Source organism: Bos taurus, chromosome 24 (assembly GCF_002263795.3).
Source record: "Bos taurus isolate L1 Dominette 01449 registration number 42190680 breed Hereford chromosome 24, ARS-UCD2.0, whole genome shotgun sequence".
Classification (NCBI taxonomy): Eukaryota; Metazoa; Chordata; class Mammalia; order Artiodactyla; family Bovidae; genus Bos; species Bos taurus.
The window spans coordinates 33,903,420-33,922,528 of record NC_037351.1 but is presented as its reverse complement, the minus strand read 5'-3'; positions in this window follow the sequence as shown (position 1 = coordinate 33,922,528).

The window sequence follows — 19,109 nt, the reverse complement described above, 5'->3', positions numbered from 1 at the left end:
GAGAACAACACGTGCGTGGGTGCTAAGTCACTTCAGTCGTGTCTGACTCTTTGCAACCCTATGGACTGTAGCCCACCAGGCTTCTCTGTCCATGGGATTCTCGAGGCAAGAAAACTGGAGTGGGTTGCCATTCCCTTCTCCAGGGGATCTTCCTGACCCATATGAATCCAGGTCTCCTGCATTGACAGGAGGGTTCTTTATTACTAGTACCACCTGGGAAACCCAGATTGGCTTATAGGTTTCAAGCCACTCCACTCTGCATTTGGGGACACAGAATTAAAAAGGATTTGAAAATATCTGTTTCTTTGATCAAGCTTATGAATGGAAACCTCCACAGTGATCGATGTGTCTGCAGCTTGCAGCCGGAGTGGGTTTTGGAAACTGGTGCTCAGGCATCTTGTAAGATGTCCACTTAGATGTAGTGAAGCTCTACCAGCTGAAGTCAGATGAGGCTGCTTAAGGGATATTCACGAAATGGAAATAGTTTATGGTTACTGTTTTTACATTTTCATTTTAAAAATTAACATTCTTCTAATTGTCGAGGGCATTACTTGAAGGAGGCTGAGAAGCATATTTATTTTGAATTTGGTTTGTAAAGCATTAATGCCCAAACCAGCAGAACTCCCACATACCCTTCAAGGAGAAAGAGTTTGTGTGTTTTTCAAGCATTTTTTCTTTTAGTATAAGAACATATTCCAAACAAATAACAAATAAAGATACACTCAATAGTACCAGGAATGGCAATTACAATAATGACTGAGAAAGAATAAAGGACGCCGGTGGGTGGGGGGGAGGGAGTTAAGGCAATCCTGACAGCTACTCAGATGGCAACCCATATAAATTAGTTAGTTTCCTTATCAGAGATTTACATGTTAAAACCACTTGATATAACCCAGCAGGAAATTGAACAAGTGATTCTATGTCCAGACTTGGAAACAAAAATAACCGTTCAGGGCCTATACACATTAGTTTGTTCAAACTTGCGCTGATAAAAGTCTTTTTGGCTGGAGCTGTAGTGTGCAGTTATGAGACTGGAGGGCTTGGCGGGTGATTGACACTGAAACAATGGCAAATGCTTCATACAGGAAAACATGTCTGACGAGCGTTTCAGCTGGTCCCTGACAGCCACTGAGATGATGCAGAGGACAGACTGCCTACGGTTTAGCATCCTTCACAATGAAGGAGAAAGAGAACTTATTCCATCAGCTCTACAAAGCATGTTTGCATGCTCAGTCACTAAGTCATGTCCGACTCACTGACTCCATGGACTATAGGCTGCCAGGATCCTCTGTCCATGGGATTCTCCAGGCAAGAATACTGGAGTGGGTTGTCATTTCCTTCTCCAGGGGATCTTCCTGACCCAGGGATTGAACCTGTGTCTCCTGCATCTCCTGCATTGGCAGGCGGATTCTTTACCGCCTGAGCTGTGTGGGAAGCCCACAAAGCATGTTTAGCCTCTTAATGGGGCTTACCGTCAACTTACATCCAACATACATACTCGTGTTCACACTCACACACAGATACTTTGCATTCTCCTTTTACACTTATATTCATTCCAGAGTTTCTTAGTATTTCCCCAAGAATGAGAACAGTTTTGACATTTTGGACTTTTAATGTTAGGGACAAGCAGACGTCTGCCTGTCCGATCCTTGGGGCCGAGACCCCACGCTTCCCCCTGGCAGCCCCAGACGACTTTCCTAGCCGCCTCTCCCTGGCCTCTGAGAGCTCTCTCACATACCACATGCATGTTCTATTTATATGTTTCTTTGTCCTGAACAAGATTTTGGCCCCATTGTGTGGGAGCAACACCAGAAAAGAAAAACAAAATCCATCCACTGAGAGAAAATGGACATTGTGGGAGCTTGGAGAAATTGACATACTTTGCTCATTCCCTTTGCTGGTGATGTCAGGGCCAAAGAATATTCCTCTTAGAAAAAAATCACACACTCATTAAAAATGCTGGGGCTCACCAGCTCTGTCCGTCAAGCAGTCAAGCAGATTGTCATGCAGAGAAGAAGGAGAAATGTAAATACTCCCCTGCCTGCCCCCACCCCCTTCCATTTCCCTCATCAGCCCCCTAAAGAACCTAACAAATTAGTCCAGACTCCATTTGGACGGAATTAAGGGCCTGTCTGCAGAAGGGTGAGGGGCATTAATGGAGGGGGTTGAGGGGAGGATAGGAGGAGGAGTGGGAAGTGGGAATGTGGCGCTTGAGTCTGGGTGACCGGCTCCGGCATTTTATGGAGACAGAGAAGGGTCGGCTGACACTTTACAGATTGGGTGTCATGTCCAGGGAATTTGGCATTTCTGCCACAGGGCTCCGGCTGCCCTGCTAACTGCCTTCTCTCTCCCTGCTGGTAAAAGTGCAGGAGAAAAGGGTTAAATAAATGTTTGTGATATGATAAGGTGCTTGTTTATTCAAGGAATGACAGATTATTGGCTCCAAAGGCAGCCCTGAAAAATAGTACAAAGGAACTGGCTCTCCCCTACTGGATGATGTGATTTCCTCCTAAGATCCTGCTCTTTCCTAGGAACGATTTGCTCTGGGAATGAAGAAAGATGGCTTTCCTGCCATGGGAGATGGGCAGCCATGGGTGCAGAGGCTTGGAGCTCCAGGAGCCAGCAGGGAACTGGGACAGCTTGTCTTGGGGCTTGTCCCTGCCCTCCAGCAGGACCCAGCATCCTGGGGGCCCTGCCTCCTGCCTTTCTTCAGAGCCTGGGAGAAGGATTGGCTGGCTCAGGAGGGAAACTTCTTCCCCAGGAAGTCCTGTGTGCAAGGTCTCCCTCCGGAGCCAGACTGCTGTGTCCATCCCGTGGCCATCCTGACTCTATGAACACGTGGTCCCAGCATCTTGGTAGGAAGCATACCCTCCACCCTCCACCCTCCACCCTGTGAGCTTGCCCTTGTTGGGCTCCAGTGAGTTCACAGCTAGTCCTGGAGGAGAATTCAACTCCAGATGCCCCAACAATGAGACATTCCCCTAACGTCTGTGCGATTTTCTTGGGGGAGGAAACACCAGTGACGGCCAACCCTGAAAATCACAGGCAGGCCTGGCCAGGGGCCCGGGAGGCAGAGTCTTCTAGGGCTGCCTGAGCCCGGGCAAGCCCTCGCTGGGCTGTGAGCTCGCTCTAGGCACTGCTCAGTCCAGTCCTGCTTCCAGACGCCCCAAGCTGGCCGCAGACAAAGTGTTCTGGGCCTCCCCAGCCTTCCACCAGAACCCTCCTCCGCCCTCCTCACCCTGCCCCTGGCATGCTCCAGAGAGCTTGTTCGCATAGTTGCTGAGTAGAAGGGTCCGGACAAGATGTTTGGCATAGTTCTCATTTGAAAAGGACTCAGTGCCAAAGTCAAACACCAAGAAAAAAAAAAAGCTGTGATTGAACTGCTGTTTTTCCAGGATCCTGGGAACTACTGTGTGATTTTCACAATAGTCCGCCACCTTATCAGCCAAGGTGCTTGTCTGTGAGACACACGGCACCAGCCTGGGGAACCCAGTGCCCTTCGGACACGATGACTAAGGCTGACTGCAGGGGCGTTATCAAGCATCCACGTTCGGGCTATTTTTATGATTGCATTCAGTACTAATAGGGCTTGTTGAGTGTACACAGCCATGCGCTCATTCTTGAACTCCACGAGATAAGATTCCTGTCCCAGGGAGCTTACTGCCTGACTTTTGCAAAAACCAGATGGCAGAAAATGGTTTCCCTCTGCCCATCAGCAATGATTGAGGGGGTGGAGATGAGAAGGGGTGCAGTCAATTCATAACTCTCCCAGGGTGGGACCTCTGCTTTGGCATTTATCCCACGTGACGTTTTAATCGCAATCTGTCTTTCCCCGTCATCTGCTACTCCATAAGCTCCATCCCCTGGGGGCTCCGAGAATTCCAGCTAATTAGAATATCAGCTTAATTAAAGCATTGTTAGATACTAAAGATGCCTCCCACCCCGATGCACACTTTATTAAAGGTATACTATTGTTGTTCTTGTTTTTCAGTAGCTAAGTCGGGTCCGACTCTTTGCAACCACATGAACTGCAGCATGCCAGGGTTCCCTGTCCTTCACCATCTCCCGGGGTTTGCTTAAACTCATGTCCATTGAGTCGGTGATGCTATCTCTCCATCTCATCCTCTGCTGCCATCGTCTCCTCTTGCCTTCAATCTTTCCCAGCATCAGGGTCTTTTCCGATGAGTCGGCTCTTTGCATCAGGTGGACAAAGTATTGGGGCTTCAGCTTCAGCATCAGTCCTTCCAATGAATATTCAGTGTATATGTATATGTGTGTTAGTCACTCAGTCGTGTCCGACACTTTGCGACCCTATGGACTGTAGCCTGCCAGGCTTCCCTGTCCATGGGATTTCCCAGGCAAGAATACTGGAGTGGGTTGCCATTCCTTTCCCCAGGGAATCTTTCTGACCCAGGAATCAAAACTGGGTCTCTTGCATTGTAGGCAGATTCTTTACCATCTGAGCCACCAGGGAAGCCAGTATATGTATATACACACTCACAAATATATCATGGATTCCAAAACTAGCTGCAAATGTTTTCTGGTCTGCAGTGGGGACATCAAAACACATAGGTTTGACCCATCGTTGTTGATCTTGTCTGAATTACATGCTGTGATGCTGGATTAAGGAGGACCAGCTGGAACATCATGTCAATTGCATCTTGAGGACAGCTTCTCTCTGAGTCTGTCCCAAGCTGTGAAGGTAAGCAGAACACTGGCATCTGGGCTACCTGGACCCACACACCAGTGCCACTGTGCCCAGAAGAACTTCACTGCTGTGACCTTGTGTTTCAGGATAGTCCCCTAACTCATCAAGGCATTTACACCTGCATGAGTTTTCTTGAAAAACAAAAATACGTTTTATGTCAACGTGGTAACAGCCTTATCAAGAATGCATTCCCTAGTTGAGACCTAGGAATGAAGCAAGTGTGTGTTACTCGGCACGTGCTTTGTCTTCAGCTAGAAGCCAACCCCAAGACTGGCATTTGAGTGGGAGGAGGTGATTTAGGAGGAGGGAAAAGTCCATAACAGGGCAGAACCTGGCCACCACCTCCAACCAAGTCTCCATGATTTGGGCTCGAGTTGCCTTTTTCTAGGAACAGGTCCCTTCTCTGCTGCAAATGATTTGATGACATCATGGTGACCTCACTTCTGATCTCTTCCAGATGATTCCATGGTTCTGGAACCCAGAGTCCCTTCCTTCCTCAGATGGTACCCATTCCCTGGGTTTCCTGCTCTCTGACCATAGATCAGAGTTGCTGCAGGCAGGGCCTCCCTGGGCTGGGTTAGGACCAGAGTACTCTACAGATCCCCTCAGAGGATCCCCCCTCCCCAGAGTCTTTTCCATTATTGAAAAAGGAGGGGACTCATTCCTCTACTCCAGGGTTTTGAATCTATGCATTATTGACATTCTGAACTGGAATATTCTTTGTAGCAGCAGTTGTCCAATGCTTTGTAAGATGTTTAGCAGCATCTCTGGCTTCTACTGGGCCTCCCCGGTGGCTCAGACAGTAAGGAATCCACCTGCAATGCAGGAGACCCTTGGACAGCAAGGAGATCAAACCTGTCAGTCCTAAAGGAAATCAACCCTGAATATTCATTGGAAGGACTGATGCTCAAGCTGAAGTTCCAATACTTTGGCCACCTAACGAGAAGAGCTGACTCATTGAAAAAGACCCTGATGCTGGGAAAGATTGAGGGCATGAGGAGAAGAGGGCAACAGAGGATGAGCTGGTTGGATGGCATCATTGATTCAATGGATGTGAATTTGAGCAAACTCTGGGAGATAGTGAAGGACAGGAAAGCCTGGTTTGCTGTAGTCCATGGGATCACAAAGAGTCAGACACAACTTAGCAATGGAACAAACAACAATTGGCCTCTACTTACTGGGTGCCATCTGCACCCCTTCCAATCATAACAACAAAATTAGATATTACCACATGTCTTGTGGGGTTTCTAATCATCCCTGATGGAGACCCATTGGTCTAGTCCAAGCCTAGTGAAGGGTTAGCAAACCATGATCTTTGGGTGAAATCTGCCTTAAAGTCCATGAAATCTGCCTTAAGGATTCTGTAGGAATGGTGCTTACAAATGTAAAGAGTTGTTAATTTAAAAAAAAAAAGTCAAAGAAAAGCAGGTGACAGAGACTATATTTGGCCCACAAAGTCAAAAATATTTACTATGTGGATTTTTTTAAGAAGTTGCCAACTCCAGTTCTAGAATGAAAGAAAACATCTTTGCAGCCATGAGTGGGTGACTACCTAGCAGGTAACAATAAATTTTTCTTCTAAATTCATGCAGTATGTCAGAGAGAAAGATTTACCATCTTTTCCCCTGGAGGAACTGTGACCCTCTGTGGCAATTGCTTCATAAAGAGATCAAGTTAAACACTGCATGCTATGTGCTTTTCACCACTCAGGCCATGGAAAATGAGTCTTAGTATAAAAGTTAAAGTAACTCTAAGTGCTTTTAAAGAACCTAAAATTTCAGAGGTTTAACACAAGAGAAGTTTATTCCTTGTTCGGACACAGTCTAATTGCCTATCATTTAGATACCTAGGCTGAGGGAAGCTCTGCTGTATTTAATGTGTAGCTTCTCAAGTTATCGTGGATGTTGGCATCCCTTTGGAAGATGGAAGAAAAGAGAATGATGAGATATCCATGGGAGGTTTCTATGAACCAGGCTAGGAAGTGATGCTCTTCATGTCCATTCTCAAGTCATTGGTCAGAACTCAGTCACATGATCACACCTAGCTGCAAGGAAGGCTGGGTAATGTAGTTTAGCTCTGGGACCTGGAAGATATGGAGTGGGCTCTGGTGAACATAAAGCAGAGTGTTCCTTTGCTTTGCCACCAGAGGAAATCTTGGCTAAAATTGGAAATTGGTTCCTCAGTGATGACAGAGACTTGATGCTAAGAAGAAAGCTAATATCTGAAAGCTGCACTCAGAATAAATAAAAATTTGATTGCTTGTAATGTCATATAGAACTGCCTGGGCTTGAAGGACACAGAAGACACTACTCTTGCCCTCCACTCCCCATCTCTGAGTCCAGAGCAAACCAGTCCTCTGGATACTAACTGCTTCTCAAATAAATGCAGGATATGGACCAATTTCAGGATTTTGTGAGCTCACATACAGCATCTAGGGATATGGGAGAACAGCAGTAAAACTAGGAATCTGGTTCCATAGGATTCACCACATTGTCATCACAAAAGATTTTGATCCTTAGGCAGACACTGTCTTTTTGCAGCATACAGCAAGGGCTGTCTTGTGAAGAACCTGGGAGAATGGTTTGATCCTCTTAGACCCTACTGTTTGAGCAAGGTTATAGAAAACCTCTGTGACATCCAACACTACTTCTGCTGAGATAAGCAAAAATAAGTGGCACAAATGGTTCACTTGTGCAGAGACAAATGGGTAGACAGAACTTAAATTCAACATGGTAGGGGCTACAAAATTATTCTGCATGGAAACTAATCTGTGGAGTCCAGAGTTCCTAGAGAAAGGGGCATTCTCTTGGAAGCCAAGTCATGTAGGATCGGGTATATAAGGAAAATTGGCTTCCAGGGGATGAGGAAGAAAAGCAGAGCCGGGTGCTCTACAAAAAAAGAACAGAGCATGAATAAAGCCTGGAAGCACTGAAGAGTCACAGGGAGTTTGATGTTGCCAAAGAGAGAAGTGAGGAGTCAGAGAGCAGACAAGGGTACAAAAGGTCTCATAACTCATGCTAGGGAACCTGTCTTTTATCCCATGGGCAATGGGATGGTCACCAAATGGATATATTTTTCCCCAAGTGTAACATGGTATGTTTTGGATACCTCATTCTCCTCTATTAGGTTAGGATTGTCCCAGAATTGTCTTTCTGAGGGAATCGATTTTCTCACTCTTTCAAATGATGAAACTAACATATATACATTCTAGAAACTTTGGAAAGTGTGCCAAAGCATAGTCAATAATAGAAAAAAAATTACACAAAACCTCTTCTTGCAGAGCTAACTATTAACAACTTTTGGGAACACGTTCTTCCCGTCTTTTTTTTTTCTATCCATATTTCAAAATAGTGGAGATTACAAGTATATGGTAAATTGTTCATGCTGTGTTTTAATTTACTTCATATCCATTTCCCTTAATTCGGAAAATGGAGCCCATTAGAAGCTTCCTGACTGATCACTCTTCTGCTCCTCTCCCCTCCCAACCTCCATTCTATTCTTAACACAGAATAATTCTCTTAAAATGTACAGAAAACTATAAATAACAATAAGAAAAAAGTTATGTATTCACTCACAACCTAGAGCCCCACTGTTAACACTTTGTGTATTTTTTCCCAGTCTTTTTTCTGGGATATTTAAAAGTAGCTTGCTGCTGCTAAGTCGCTTCAGTCGTGTCCGACTCTGTGCGACCCCATGGATGGTAGCCCACCAGGCTCCACGGTCCCTGGGATTCTCCAGGCAAGAACACTGGAGTGGGTTGCCATTTCCTTCTCCAATGCATGAAAGTGAAATCGCTCAGTCGTGTCTGACTCTTAGCGACTTCATGGACTGAAGCCCACCAGGCTCCTCCATCCATGGGATTTAGGTTATATGAAATGCAGAGCTTCCCAGGTGGCACTAGTGGTAAAGGACCCATCTGCCAATGCAGGAGACATAAGAGATGTGGGGTTTGATCCCTGGGTTGGAAAGCTGTCCTGGAGGAGGGCACAGCAACCCACTCCAGTATTCTTGCCTGGAGAATCCCATGGACAGAGGAGCCTGGCGGGCTACCATCCATGGGGTCACAAAGAGTTAGATAAGATTGAAGCGACTTAGCACACTTGCACATGGAATATAGTAATTTTTTAAATTTTCTTTTAGCATAAGCCCAAGTTTTAACAGGAAATCAATTGTATAAACTAATGTTTATAAAGTGTTTCCTAAAGCTTTTGCCTTTCATATAATCCTCCAAAATAATCTAGATTTCCCCCCCTTCTTCCTCTGGCCCTGAATCAAAAAGGCCATCCCAGACCACGGACTTGGTCTGAATTGTTTAAATCCACTGTAAAATTGTATTTTAATTGTATTTTGGGGTTATGTTTTCAGCTTGTAAAAGAGATAGCATCTTTAATATGAAATTTTCTGTTGCATTTGCTCTAAGGATGTTATTGAGGTCTTGTCCACTATATCAGGCAATGTCTCCCTTAAGAGGCCTCAAGAGAAACATTCCTCTCATAGCTTATTGCTAAAAAATGTCTTGCTTCTCTTTAACAGAGAGTATGAGTTTTTAGAAAACATCGACAATGCAAATCAGGTCACTCAATGTATTCTCTTCTTTTTATTTGTCACTAAGAGATTAGAGTTGAAGTTCTAGTGTATGAACAAGTCTATACTACATGGCATTGTACAGTATGTGGATCAATATGCATTTTTTAAATAAAAAGTTTATTATAGGCAATTTTGGTCCACACAGTACATGATACCAGCAGTATCATGTGTTGATTTTGAAAGTATAACTTTCAAAATCAGCATTTTAAACAGCAAAAGACCAAGAAAAAAACTTTGAGTCAATTGATTATTTTTCAAAATATTCTCAATGCCCATTATCCTCAGTTCCGTTATTATAGTGAAACATACAAATGCAGAAAACTACTTAATTTGACATATGGTCATGCTGCAGATACTAGCTCCTGTGTAGAACTTTGTGGCATGCATTTGTGTCTGAAATTTTTATTTTGCTTTGTCTTGTTCTAGTCTTACTTTCTCCTGACCCCCTGATATATACACACACACATATATTTATACATGCACACCCACACACATACACGAACAAATATACCTCAGAGATTATTGCAGATTTGGTTCCAGACCACTGGAATAAAGTAAATATCATGATAAAGCAAGTCATACTAATTTTTGGTTTCCCAGTGCATGTAAAAGCTATGCTTATACTAATAGTCTATCAGATGTACAGTAGCAATATACATTAAAAATGTACATACCTTAATTTTAAAATACTGCAAAAAATGCTAAAAACAAATACAACAGTAACGCCAAAGGTCACTGAGCACATATCATCGTAACAAATATAGTAACAATGAAAAAGATTGAAATATTGGAAGAATTACAAAAATGTGACACAGAAACACCAAAGTGAGCAAATATTGGAAAAATGGCACCAACAGACTTCCTTGATGCCCAGTTGCCATGGACTTTTGATTTGTAAAAAATACAGTATTGGTGAAGTACAATAAAGTGAAATGCAACAAAATGAGGTGTGCCTGTTCTTAAATATCTACATTTATATAAGGAATCTATACATGTACATATTTTCACAGCACGCTATCTCTTATGATATAGTAACTTTTACAACATTTTTGGAAGGAAAAAACTCTTGATAAGCATATTGTCATGTAGATGATAGTGTGGGACCATTCTGGGGACAGATACTCCAGTTGGAGAAGTTTGGCAAAGTGACCACTTGAGCTGGGGCCATGGATGTTCCTGTGGGGAGAAGGATATAGAATCGAGGTTAGTAAGGCAGAAATATCTCAACTGACTAGTTGGGATGGAAAGAGAAATGACCTCAAGGGCTCTGGCTCAGACTGTAGGGTTACCAGTTGGGGCAGGGAGTGGTTTGGGAGGAAATGTGAAGCATTCATTTCTGAACCCATTGATTTGAAAGAAACTGTCTAGGACAGCCAGACAAATCTTCACCACTCCATTTGTTTCCATGTATGTTCATTTGCTCTTATTTTTCTCTGCCTGGAATACAGCCACTTTTGCTTCTAATACTGACCACACACTTGAGCCATCATTCTGAGCCCAGTTGAGTTTCTATGCTTCCAGGAATCATCTTTGCCCCACTTGACCTTCAATAGCTCTTGTTATTAGTATTACACTTACAGCAAAAGCTGGAAGCCCCTCGTAGTGAGATTTTATTTGTTCAATCTCTTATCTCACAGGTGAATTCTATCTACTTACTTATTCAGTGAATATTTAGTGTGACCCATCTGTACATCTGAGGCTTCCCAGGAGGGGCAATGATAAAGAATCCTCCTGCCAGTGCAGGAGACTCTGGATTCGATCCCTGGATCAGAAAGATGCCCTGGAGAAGGAAATGGCAACCCACTCCAGCGTTCTTGCCTGGGAAATCCCATGGACAGAGGAGCCTGGCAGGCTATAGTCCAGGGGGGTTTGCAAAGAGTCGGACACAACTGAGTGACTGAGCACATCCACACGTTTGTGCCAGGTGATGGGCACACAGTTGACTCAGGTGTGGTCCTGGCCCTCAGACAGTTGGCCATCGGTCAGAAAAGGAGACAGCACAGCATTAGCAAGTCACTCTAGGCCTCTTGAAGTCACGTGAGATCCACTCTGCTTTTTACTGCTCCTCGTGTTGGCTTGCTCATGCTATATGCAGAACCAAACCTCAACAAACTGCATATCAATCAGAAGATTATTGGTTCAAGCTTGCAGAAGAGAAGCTCCATAGAAAACCTTGCTGGATGAAATGTGATGTCTTTCTGGACCACCAAAATTCTCTTCTTACACAATGTGAGTCATGAGAGCAAATAATGCAAGCTGTCCCTCAAATGTGACTTTCATCGGCTTGGCTATGTTAAGGTCTGCCCCTGCTATGCTCGCATCCCAAAAAGGCAAAATCTTATCTGGTGCTCTGACAAGACGGCAATTTTATGCTCTTGCAGGGTGGACTTGATTTTTAACAGCAGCCAAGAGGAATTCCAGTCACGGCAGTAAAGATCCTTTCTGTTCAAATTCATGAGACATGAGAAGTGACTTACTGGCAGAGCAGAAAGGAGTGAGCTGAGAGTTGGAAAGAGTTGTCTTCAAACTTTGGATCAGACCTTAACTAACTGCGTTGACTTGGCCAAGCTGCTCCCTACTTCACTGCCCTAATTCATAAAAGAAGGTGACTTGAAAGGTGATATTTCAGGACACTTTGTGTTCTTCATTTGTTTTCTTTTGTGTGATTACAAAAAATATACATAAACTTCCTGATAGGTACTCAGAGTGAGTTCTCTTGTGCAGCATTAGTCAATGGGCAGATCTAGATGTAGAAACTACCAGCTTTAGAAGTTAGGCAATATTCGTATGTGTTGTTGAAAGGAGTTGTCTTGGAGAACATTTTCCACTGCAAGAGAATGATGGATCAAAAAAGGCTGGCTTCGCAGCTGGGCTGAGGTGGGGTCCTGAAGTGTCCCTGCCTCTAGGTTGTTGCCCAGAGAGTGAGAGTGGATCTGAGTCCTCTGCTGGGTGCAATGGAGGAAGCTTTAGGCTTGGACTCACTATCGATGGGACTCTGGACAAAGCTGAGATCTCTCTAGATCTCAGTCTTTTTCCTTTAAAAATAAGGGTTCCTCTTCAGTTTCTCATCTAGTTCTAACATTTTATAATTTCTTACGAACTGTGAGTGCACACGTGGGTATGTGTATGGCTTGCTGAAAATGTTTTATATAAATTTGCAAACTCTTTCAGTTTTCATAGAGACAATGCCTCACAACTGAAGGCAAAGGACTTCTTGGCTTTCCTTAGTGCACCCACAGAGTCATGAAGAGCAACAGGCTTTGAAGGCTCAGAAACGTGGATCCAAATTCCGCCATAGGCCCCTCTTACTGAGCAAGTCACTTCTGATTCACAGAGTTCATGTTCGTCCTCCCAAAATTGTACATTTTGTATCACCAGTGTGTGTTTTTGTTGTGATAAGTGACTGGTACAGATGCCGGCACAAACTATCTTTGATAGATGTTAACTCATATTGTAATGTCTATAGACTTAATGAAGACATTTGAGCTTGCTGATGAGATGACTAATGGATGAACAGTGAAGTCATCTGGGGTTTTTTTCTGAGAAAGAATGAGTTAACAACTTCTCGATGGAGGAGGAAAAACAAATGCACAAACTCGATCGGCTCAGTTTCTTTGTTTATAAATCGAGGGGTGCACCAGATGATTTTTAAGGCCTCTCTCTATGAGTCTATAATTTTGGCTCATAAAGTGGGTCTGGATGTAATTCCAAAGCAACTCAAGAAGATAAATTCCAAAATGGGGTTTTAAGTATAGCGGCATCATAGCAATAAATTAAAATATGACTACTTTAGGGGACAACATTCATTGGGATGTATAAGTCAGGTTATTTTAATAATATGGATTGAATGTTCACTTTACTACATTCCAGTGTAGTAACATTTTGTGGCTCCACCTCAGATACGTGGGAAGAACAGGAAAAGCAAGTAGAAAGAGATGGAGACAGTGTGAGGTGGAAGTTTGGAACAGGGATGAAGTGATTGGGCCAGGCTGGTTCTGTCTTCTTCTGGCTGGGCAGTGACTTGCTTTTATAGCGTGTCTTACTTTACACAATACACATATTTCTAAAAGTTGCTTAGAAGCACTTGCAAATTGAATCATGTCTTAAATGTAGTATTGCCGTGTTCTACTGAAAATACTTCCATGATAAGACTTTTTGTAAAGAGATGTTATTCTCTAATTCTAAATCTATATTGGATCTGTTTAAAGGAATTCAACTCTGAATCTTTTCCTGGAGAGGAAAAGTGATGTCAGGCTACCCTGATGAAGTCCTGGTGTGGGAACAGCTTGTCTGGCCTCCTGGGCTCTCTGGGGAAAGTAGATGGAGAGAAAGAATAGACACTTATTCCAGAACTGGACTTTGAATGGGCCTTTGGCCAAACTTGGCCCAACTTCTCAATATGAGAGGGAGCGCTAACCAAAACTGAATACTGACTTCAAGCCAGCTTGCTTCGGACACATTGTCCTTTGCCCGGTGAGCCCAGCGCCCTTTCCCCAAGGTACTTACCCAGCCAGGGGAAAGGAAAGGCCTGGATGAGCAGCTTTGCTCTTTCCCCTTCTACTGCCTGGTTCCAGTTTTTGTGAAGCTCTTACAACTGGGACAGGGGTGATGGGGGGAATGACTGGCAAGTGGAAGGAGAGGCAGCAGGGCCACCCATGAAGATGCAGGGCTTAGAGAAAGCCAGGAAAAGTCAGGAGGGAGTCATTGGGGAAGAAGAAAATCTGAACAGACTTGGGGACTAAGGGAAAAGATGAGGCAAGTGTTCAAGGAAACTCCATGGACATGATGGAAAAGAAGGAGGAAGGGAAGAATCTCAGGATGAAAAGTGAGCTGAGAAGACATAGAGGAGGTTGGAGCAAGCCAAGAGCAACTCCAGGTGCTAATCTAGACCCTAAACTCGAACCTGCTTCATTAAAAAAAGAAGAAAATGTCTTATGATTAACCCTTCAAAGTGAAGCCCAGTGTGTAGGAATTTCCTTTGCATCTTTGTATACTTCTTTATATACTTCCGGAATGAAAAGGAATTTAGCCATGACAGCTGATTTTCCAGAAGGATTCATGATTGGATTTCTAACTGCAGAAGCTGCACTTGCAGAAATTATAACAGGAATGGCTAAAATGTTGGTGGGAGTTAAAGAGGAGGAGGCTTACTATTTTAGGTTGGAGTTTAATTTGAAATCACTGGTTTCGTTTCAGCAGTGGTGCATGTCAAGTTGCTTTAGTCGTGTCCTACTCTTTGCAAGCCTGTAGACTGTAGCCCCACCCCACCCCACCGCCCCAGGCTCCTCTGTTCATGGGATTTTCCAGGCAAGAATACTGGAGTGGGTGGCCATGACCTCCTCCAGGGGATCTTCCTCACCCAGGGATTGAAACAGAGTCTCTTATATCTCCTGCATTGGCAGGCGTGTTCTTTACCACTAATGCTACCTGGGAATCCCAGTTTCAGTATAAACATAAGCAATTTTAGAACCGTGTTACCAGGATACCTAGATTCTGCATCTAACATGCCGTGTCTTGGAAGAGCACAGAGACACGTGACTCATGGATAATTTCAATGTCCACTTTGCTACATTCATAGCAATGCAACAGAATAAGATTGTATGGATTTTAGCTCTTTTTGCAGTGCCTGTCTTGCTGGAGGGAGACTTGTCAGGCAGAAGAAAAAAGAGGAGCAGAATCAAGTGGTTTAAGCTACCCACACTTTATGGAAACCACCTCTGGGACATAACCAAAGGTGAGAGTCAACATACTCAATTGCAAAGTCACAGGACCAACCAATTGGATTCAACCCTGAACATAAACAGCCCCTATCAGTCCTAGAGATAACACTCCCATAGCAGCTGATCCTTCTTCACACAGTTGTTTACATACTTGGCACTAGGTACCTAATCATTTGCTGTGGTTTGTTCAATATCTGTCTTCCTCTCCAGACTGTCAGCCTATTGAGGGGGTTTCCCTAAATCCTCAATATATCTCTGTGATCAGACTACAACTATCACACTAGTGACACAGGAAGGAAAGCCCTCACCGCGTTGTATTGTGGTTAACTTGAAGAGCAGCACCGAGTCCTGGAAAAGTCCTTGAAATCAGGGCAGCAGTGGTGCTTATGCCCCAGCTCTTGTTGGCATGAGTTGTGGGACTTTCGTCAGGTCACTTCCCTCTCTCTGTCTCTGACTGCTGCTAAGTCGCTTCAGTCATATCCGACTCTGTGCGACCCCATAGACGGCAGCCCAGCAGGCTCCCTCATCCCTGGGATTCTCCAGGCAAGAACACTGGAGTGGGTTGCCATTCCCTCCTCCAATGCATGAAAGTGAAAAGTGAAAGTGAAGTCGCTCAGTCGTGTCCGACTCTGTGCGACCCCATGGACTGCAGCCTACCAGGCTCCTCTGTCCATGGGATTTTCCAGGCAAGAGTCCTCAGGTCAATTTCAGCTTGAACGGTCTGCAGTCAACTTGCTTATAAAGTGGACGGGAGAGGTTTGTTTGTGACCAGAACAAAACATTGTTCTTGTTGTCTGGTTGCTAAGTCATGGCCCAGCATTTTTATAACCCCATGGACTATAGCCCACCAGGCTCCTCTGCCATGGAATTCCCCAGGCAATGATACTGGAGTGGGTTGCCATTTCCTCTACCAGAGAATCTTCCTGACCCAGGGATTGAATCCATGTCTCCTGTGTCTCCTGCATTTCAGGGAGATTCTTTACCTGATAAGCCACCAAGAAAACCCAAACAAAATATTAGGAACTGATAAAAACTTCCAAATACCACTTAGAGAAAAAGTGGGAATAAGATTCTCTATGAAGTGTGCTTGGGTTGCATACCACAGATGTTCCTTTTGTGAGAGAGGAAGGCCATAGGATATGATGACTTGATCTGACATCAAGCTTCCTGGGCAGCTCTGGCCAAGCTCAAGATACCTATCACTCATGTTCAAGGTCCACTTCCTACTAACTTGTCACTGTTGAATTATGATCGAGCTGAAGTCCAAAAGGGGAAATATTTTGCAACCTAGAGTTGGACCCTGGAGCTATACGATCATAATGACTGATACAGATTTTCCCAGAAACATTCAGAGCCAAACTGAGGAGCCCTCACATTTCTCAGAGCTATTCTGTGAGTTTACTCTGCTAGTGGTGCTGTGGTGCTGTGGTGCTGTGAACATTTTCCCTAACAAGCAAGTGAAAATATTTCCTTTTGCCTCTTCTTGAACGATTTCTTTTCTCTAATTATATATGAAATTATGGGGTCTCAAAGAGCTGGACACGACTGAACAATAACAACAACAACTTTTAAACGAGGCTTTTCATAGCTCAGTTTAAAAAAACACTTGAGAAATAAGGTCATATTTGTCTTCACAGGAAGAGTCATCTGTGTATTGAGCCAGAAGATAATAAGCCCAGAGCTTCCTGAATCTTAACACAGATGCTGTTTTGCCTGTTGCTGAGTTTTAAAGCTCCCACAATCCTCAGAGAGTTTTTCTTTATGGGAGGGTTGGCACACTTACAATCATGTACCCAAACATCTACAATAATGGTGATTATTCAAAGATGCCTGGATGGACATTCAAAAGCCCTAGTTTTCCCACTAGTTGGTGTAGGAGCCTGAGCAAGTTCCTGCCTCTCTGAGCCTGTTTTTTTCTGAGGGTGTGGACTATTCCGCTGGGCATCCAGAGATCTGGGTTCTACAGAGAACCTCTGAGGCCCAGATGGGATGTGGGTGAGAGGAGAAGAACCAAGAGAGAGATGGAGCCCCAGACCTCTATAGCTGGAGCTCTATTCCTGTCCTTTATGAACATTCAAATTCTGCCAGAAGTTCCACCGAGGAAAGGACTCTGCTGCTTACAAAGAGTTTGAAAAGCACAGGATGTGATGATCTCTAAACACATTCTCAGTTCTAAAACAAGTCTTCTGAGTTCATGTTCATATACCTTGTGAAATTCAGATACATGCACACTTACACACATACCCTCCACAGTGCAAGAAACAAAATTGCACAACATAGCCTGGCTCATGTTGAAAAAGAATCCTGTATCCTTTTCTTTTTTTGCCCTGTCGTCCTCCAAAGGCAGTCCCAGTTGCTGCTGGCAGTTGGGGAAACACTGCTTATCACTGAGTCACTTATTACTGAAAACCGAGTCAGTTACAGGTGGAACTTTAACTTTCGAAGAGACACTTAGAGCTTATCTATCTGTCCCTTAACTTTAAGCATGAGGAATTGAAGGCTTGTATTGACTTGTATGAGATCATGTAACCAGTTGGTGGCAGAGCTGCTGTTACAGACCAAGTCTCTAAGCCCCAACTCAGAGCCCTTCCCAGCATGCTCTTGGAAAGGAATGGACTACAAATGGGATATTTGGATTTCCTGTTGTTGTTGTTATTTAGTCGTTCAGTCATGTCTGACTCTTTGCAATCCCATGAACTGCAGCACTCCAGGCTTCCCCGTCCTTCACCATCTCTCGGAGTTGGCTCAAATTCGTGTCCATTGAGTCAATGATACCATCCAACCATCTCACCCTCTGTCGCCCCTTTCTCCTCCTGCCCTCCATCTTTCCCAGCATCAGGGTCTTTTCCAATGACATCCTGTACTGATAAATAAAATATTCTCCATCCACCTCTGTGGTATGGGTTGATCTTTAGATCTACCAAGACCTAAAAAAACAAAAAAACAAAAAAACAACTGCATATTCACACACACACATAGGCTCTTTGCCAAGGGGATAAGGGTAATGAAAAATCTTTGGCAAGTGGATACTTCAAAGCTTCAGAGGGTTTATCTGAAGAAGACTTTCAATAGAGTACAATGTTTTATGAGTTCTCCTAATCCCTAGTAAATATGCCTTGCCGAATAAGCAGAAACATTTTTAATGATGGCTAGAGAGCTATAGACACAGATCTGTGACTAAAGATGGGTTTCTGGGAACTTTAGTCTCCTGAATTACAAGCCTGGGGAAGGAATTTGTATCTGGTTCTGAACTAATGAATTTAGAGAGCCCAAGGCTTTTCCCTCTGAAGATTTGCGGTCAATTACTCTTCCGTCATTCCTATCAACCACTACTCCTATCACGATTAACTTTTCTCCTCCTCTATCTCTGCCACTGAGATCATCCTTTCAGCTCATTTTAGCCTCACAGTATCCCTGGGAGGGATGTCATGTGTGAGTCCAGAACCACCTTCTCCCAGTAGGAGGTGGGTGGTGATCCAACACCTGAGGAGGGTTCAATACAGTTTGTTGAGTTCAAACCAGGAGTATGTCCCACATCTGGAGGAGTCAAGGGGAGGCAGATCGAGGGGTGGAACACTAGAGGTCTAGAGAGAGGAAGGTCCAAGTCCATGCGGTTCAAGATTCAGGGCAGGAGACGAACAGCAATCTGAGAGCCCAGAGACTGAGGGGCTGTGAAGGCAGCAAAGCCAGAGGTCAGTGTCGAGGCTCTCCCAGCCTCGCTCTGTTGCTGCCCCGGCCCCTCCTGCTTCTGGGGCCTCTGGACAATTTCAGCCCAGGCAGCAGCTTCCAAAGGGTTTGAAGTGTAAAAATTTGTCCAGTCATTTGGAGTTTGCACCCAGAGGGTAGAATGAGCAAAATAGGGCATTTTCAGGGCAGGCAAGATTTCAGGCTCTAGGCTACAGATTCAAGAACTGTGCCTTTCTGAGGTCTCTTTCAGGGTGCACTTGGTTTCTTAAACTCACCCTCTCTTTGTAGCAGCTCTACATTGGAAGAGCTCACGTCTTGTCCTCAGTCTCATGCCTCTCTTGACAATTAAAACTCTTTTCAGGAGACTTTTTTAAAATGTTTTTATCTATTTATTTATTTTTGGCTGT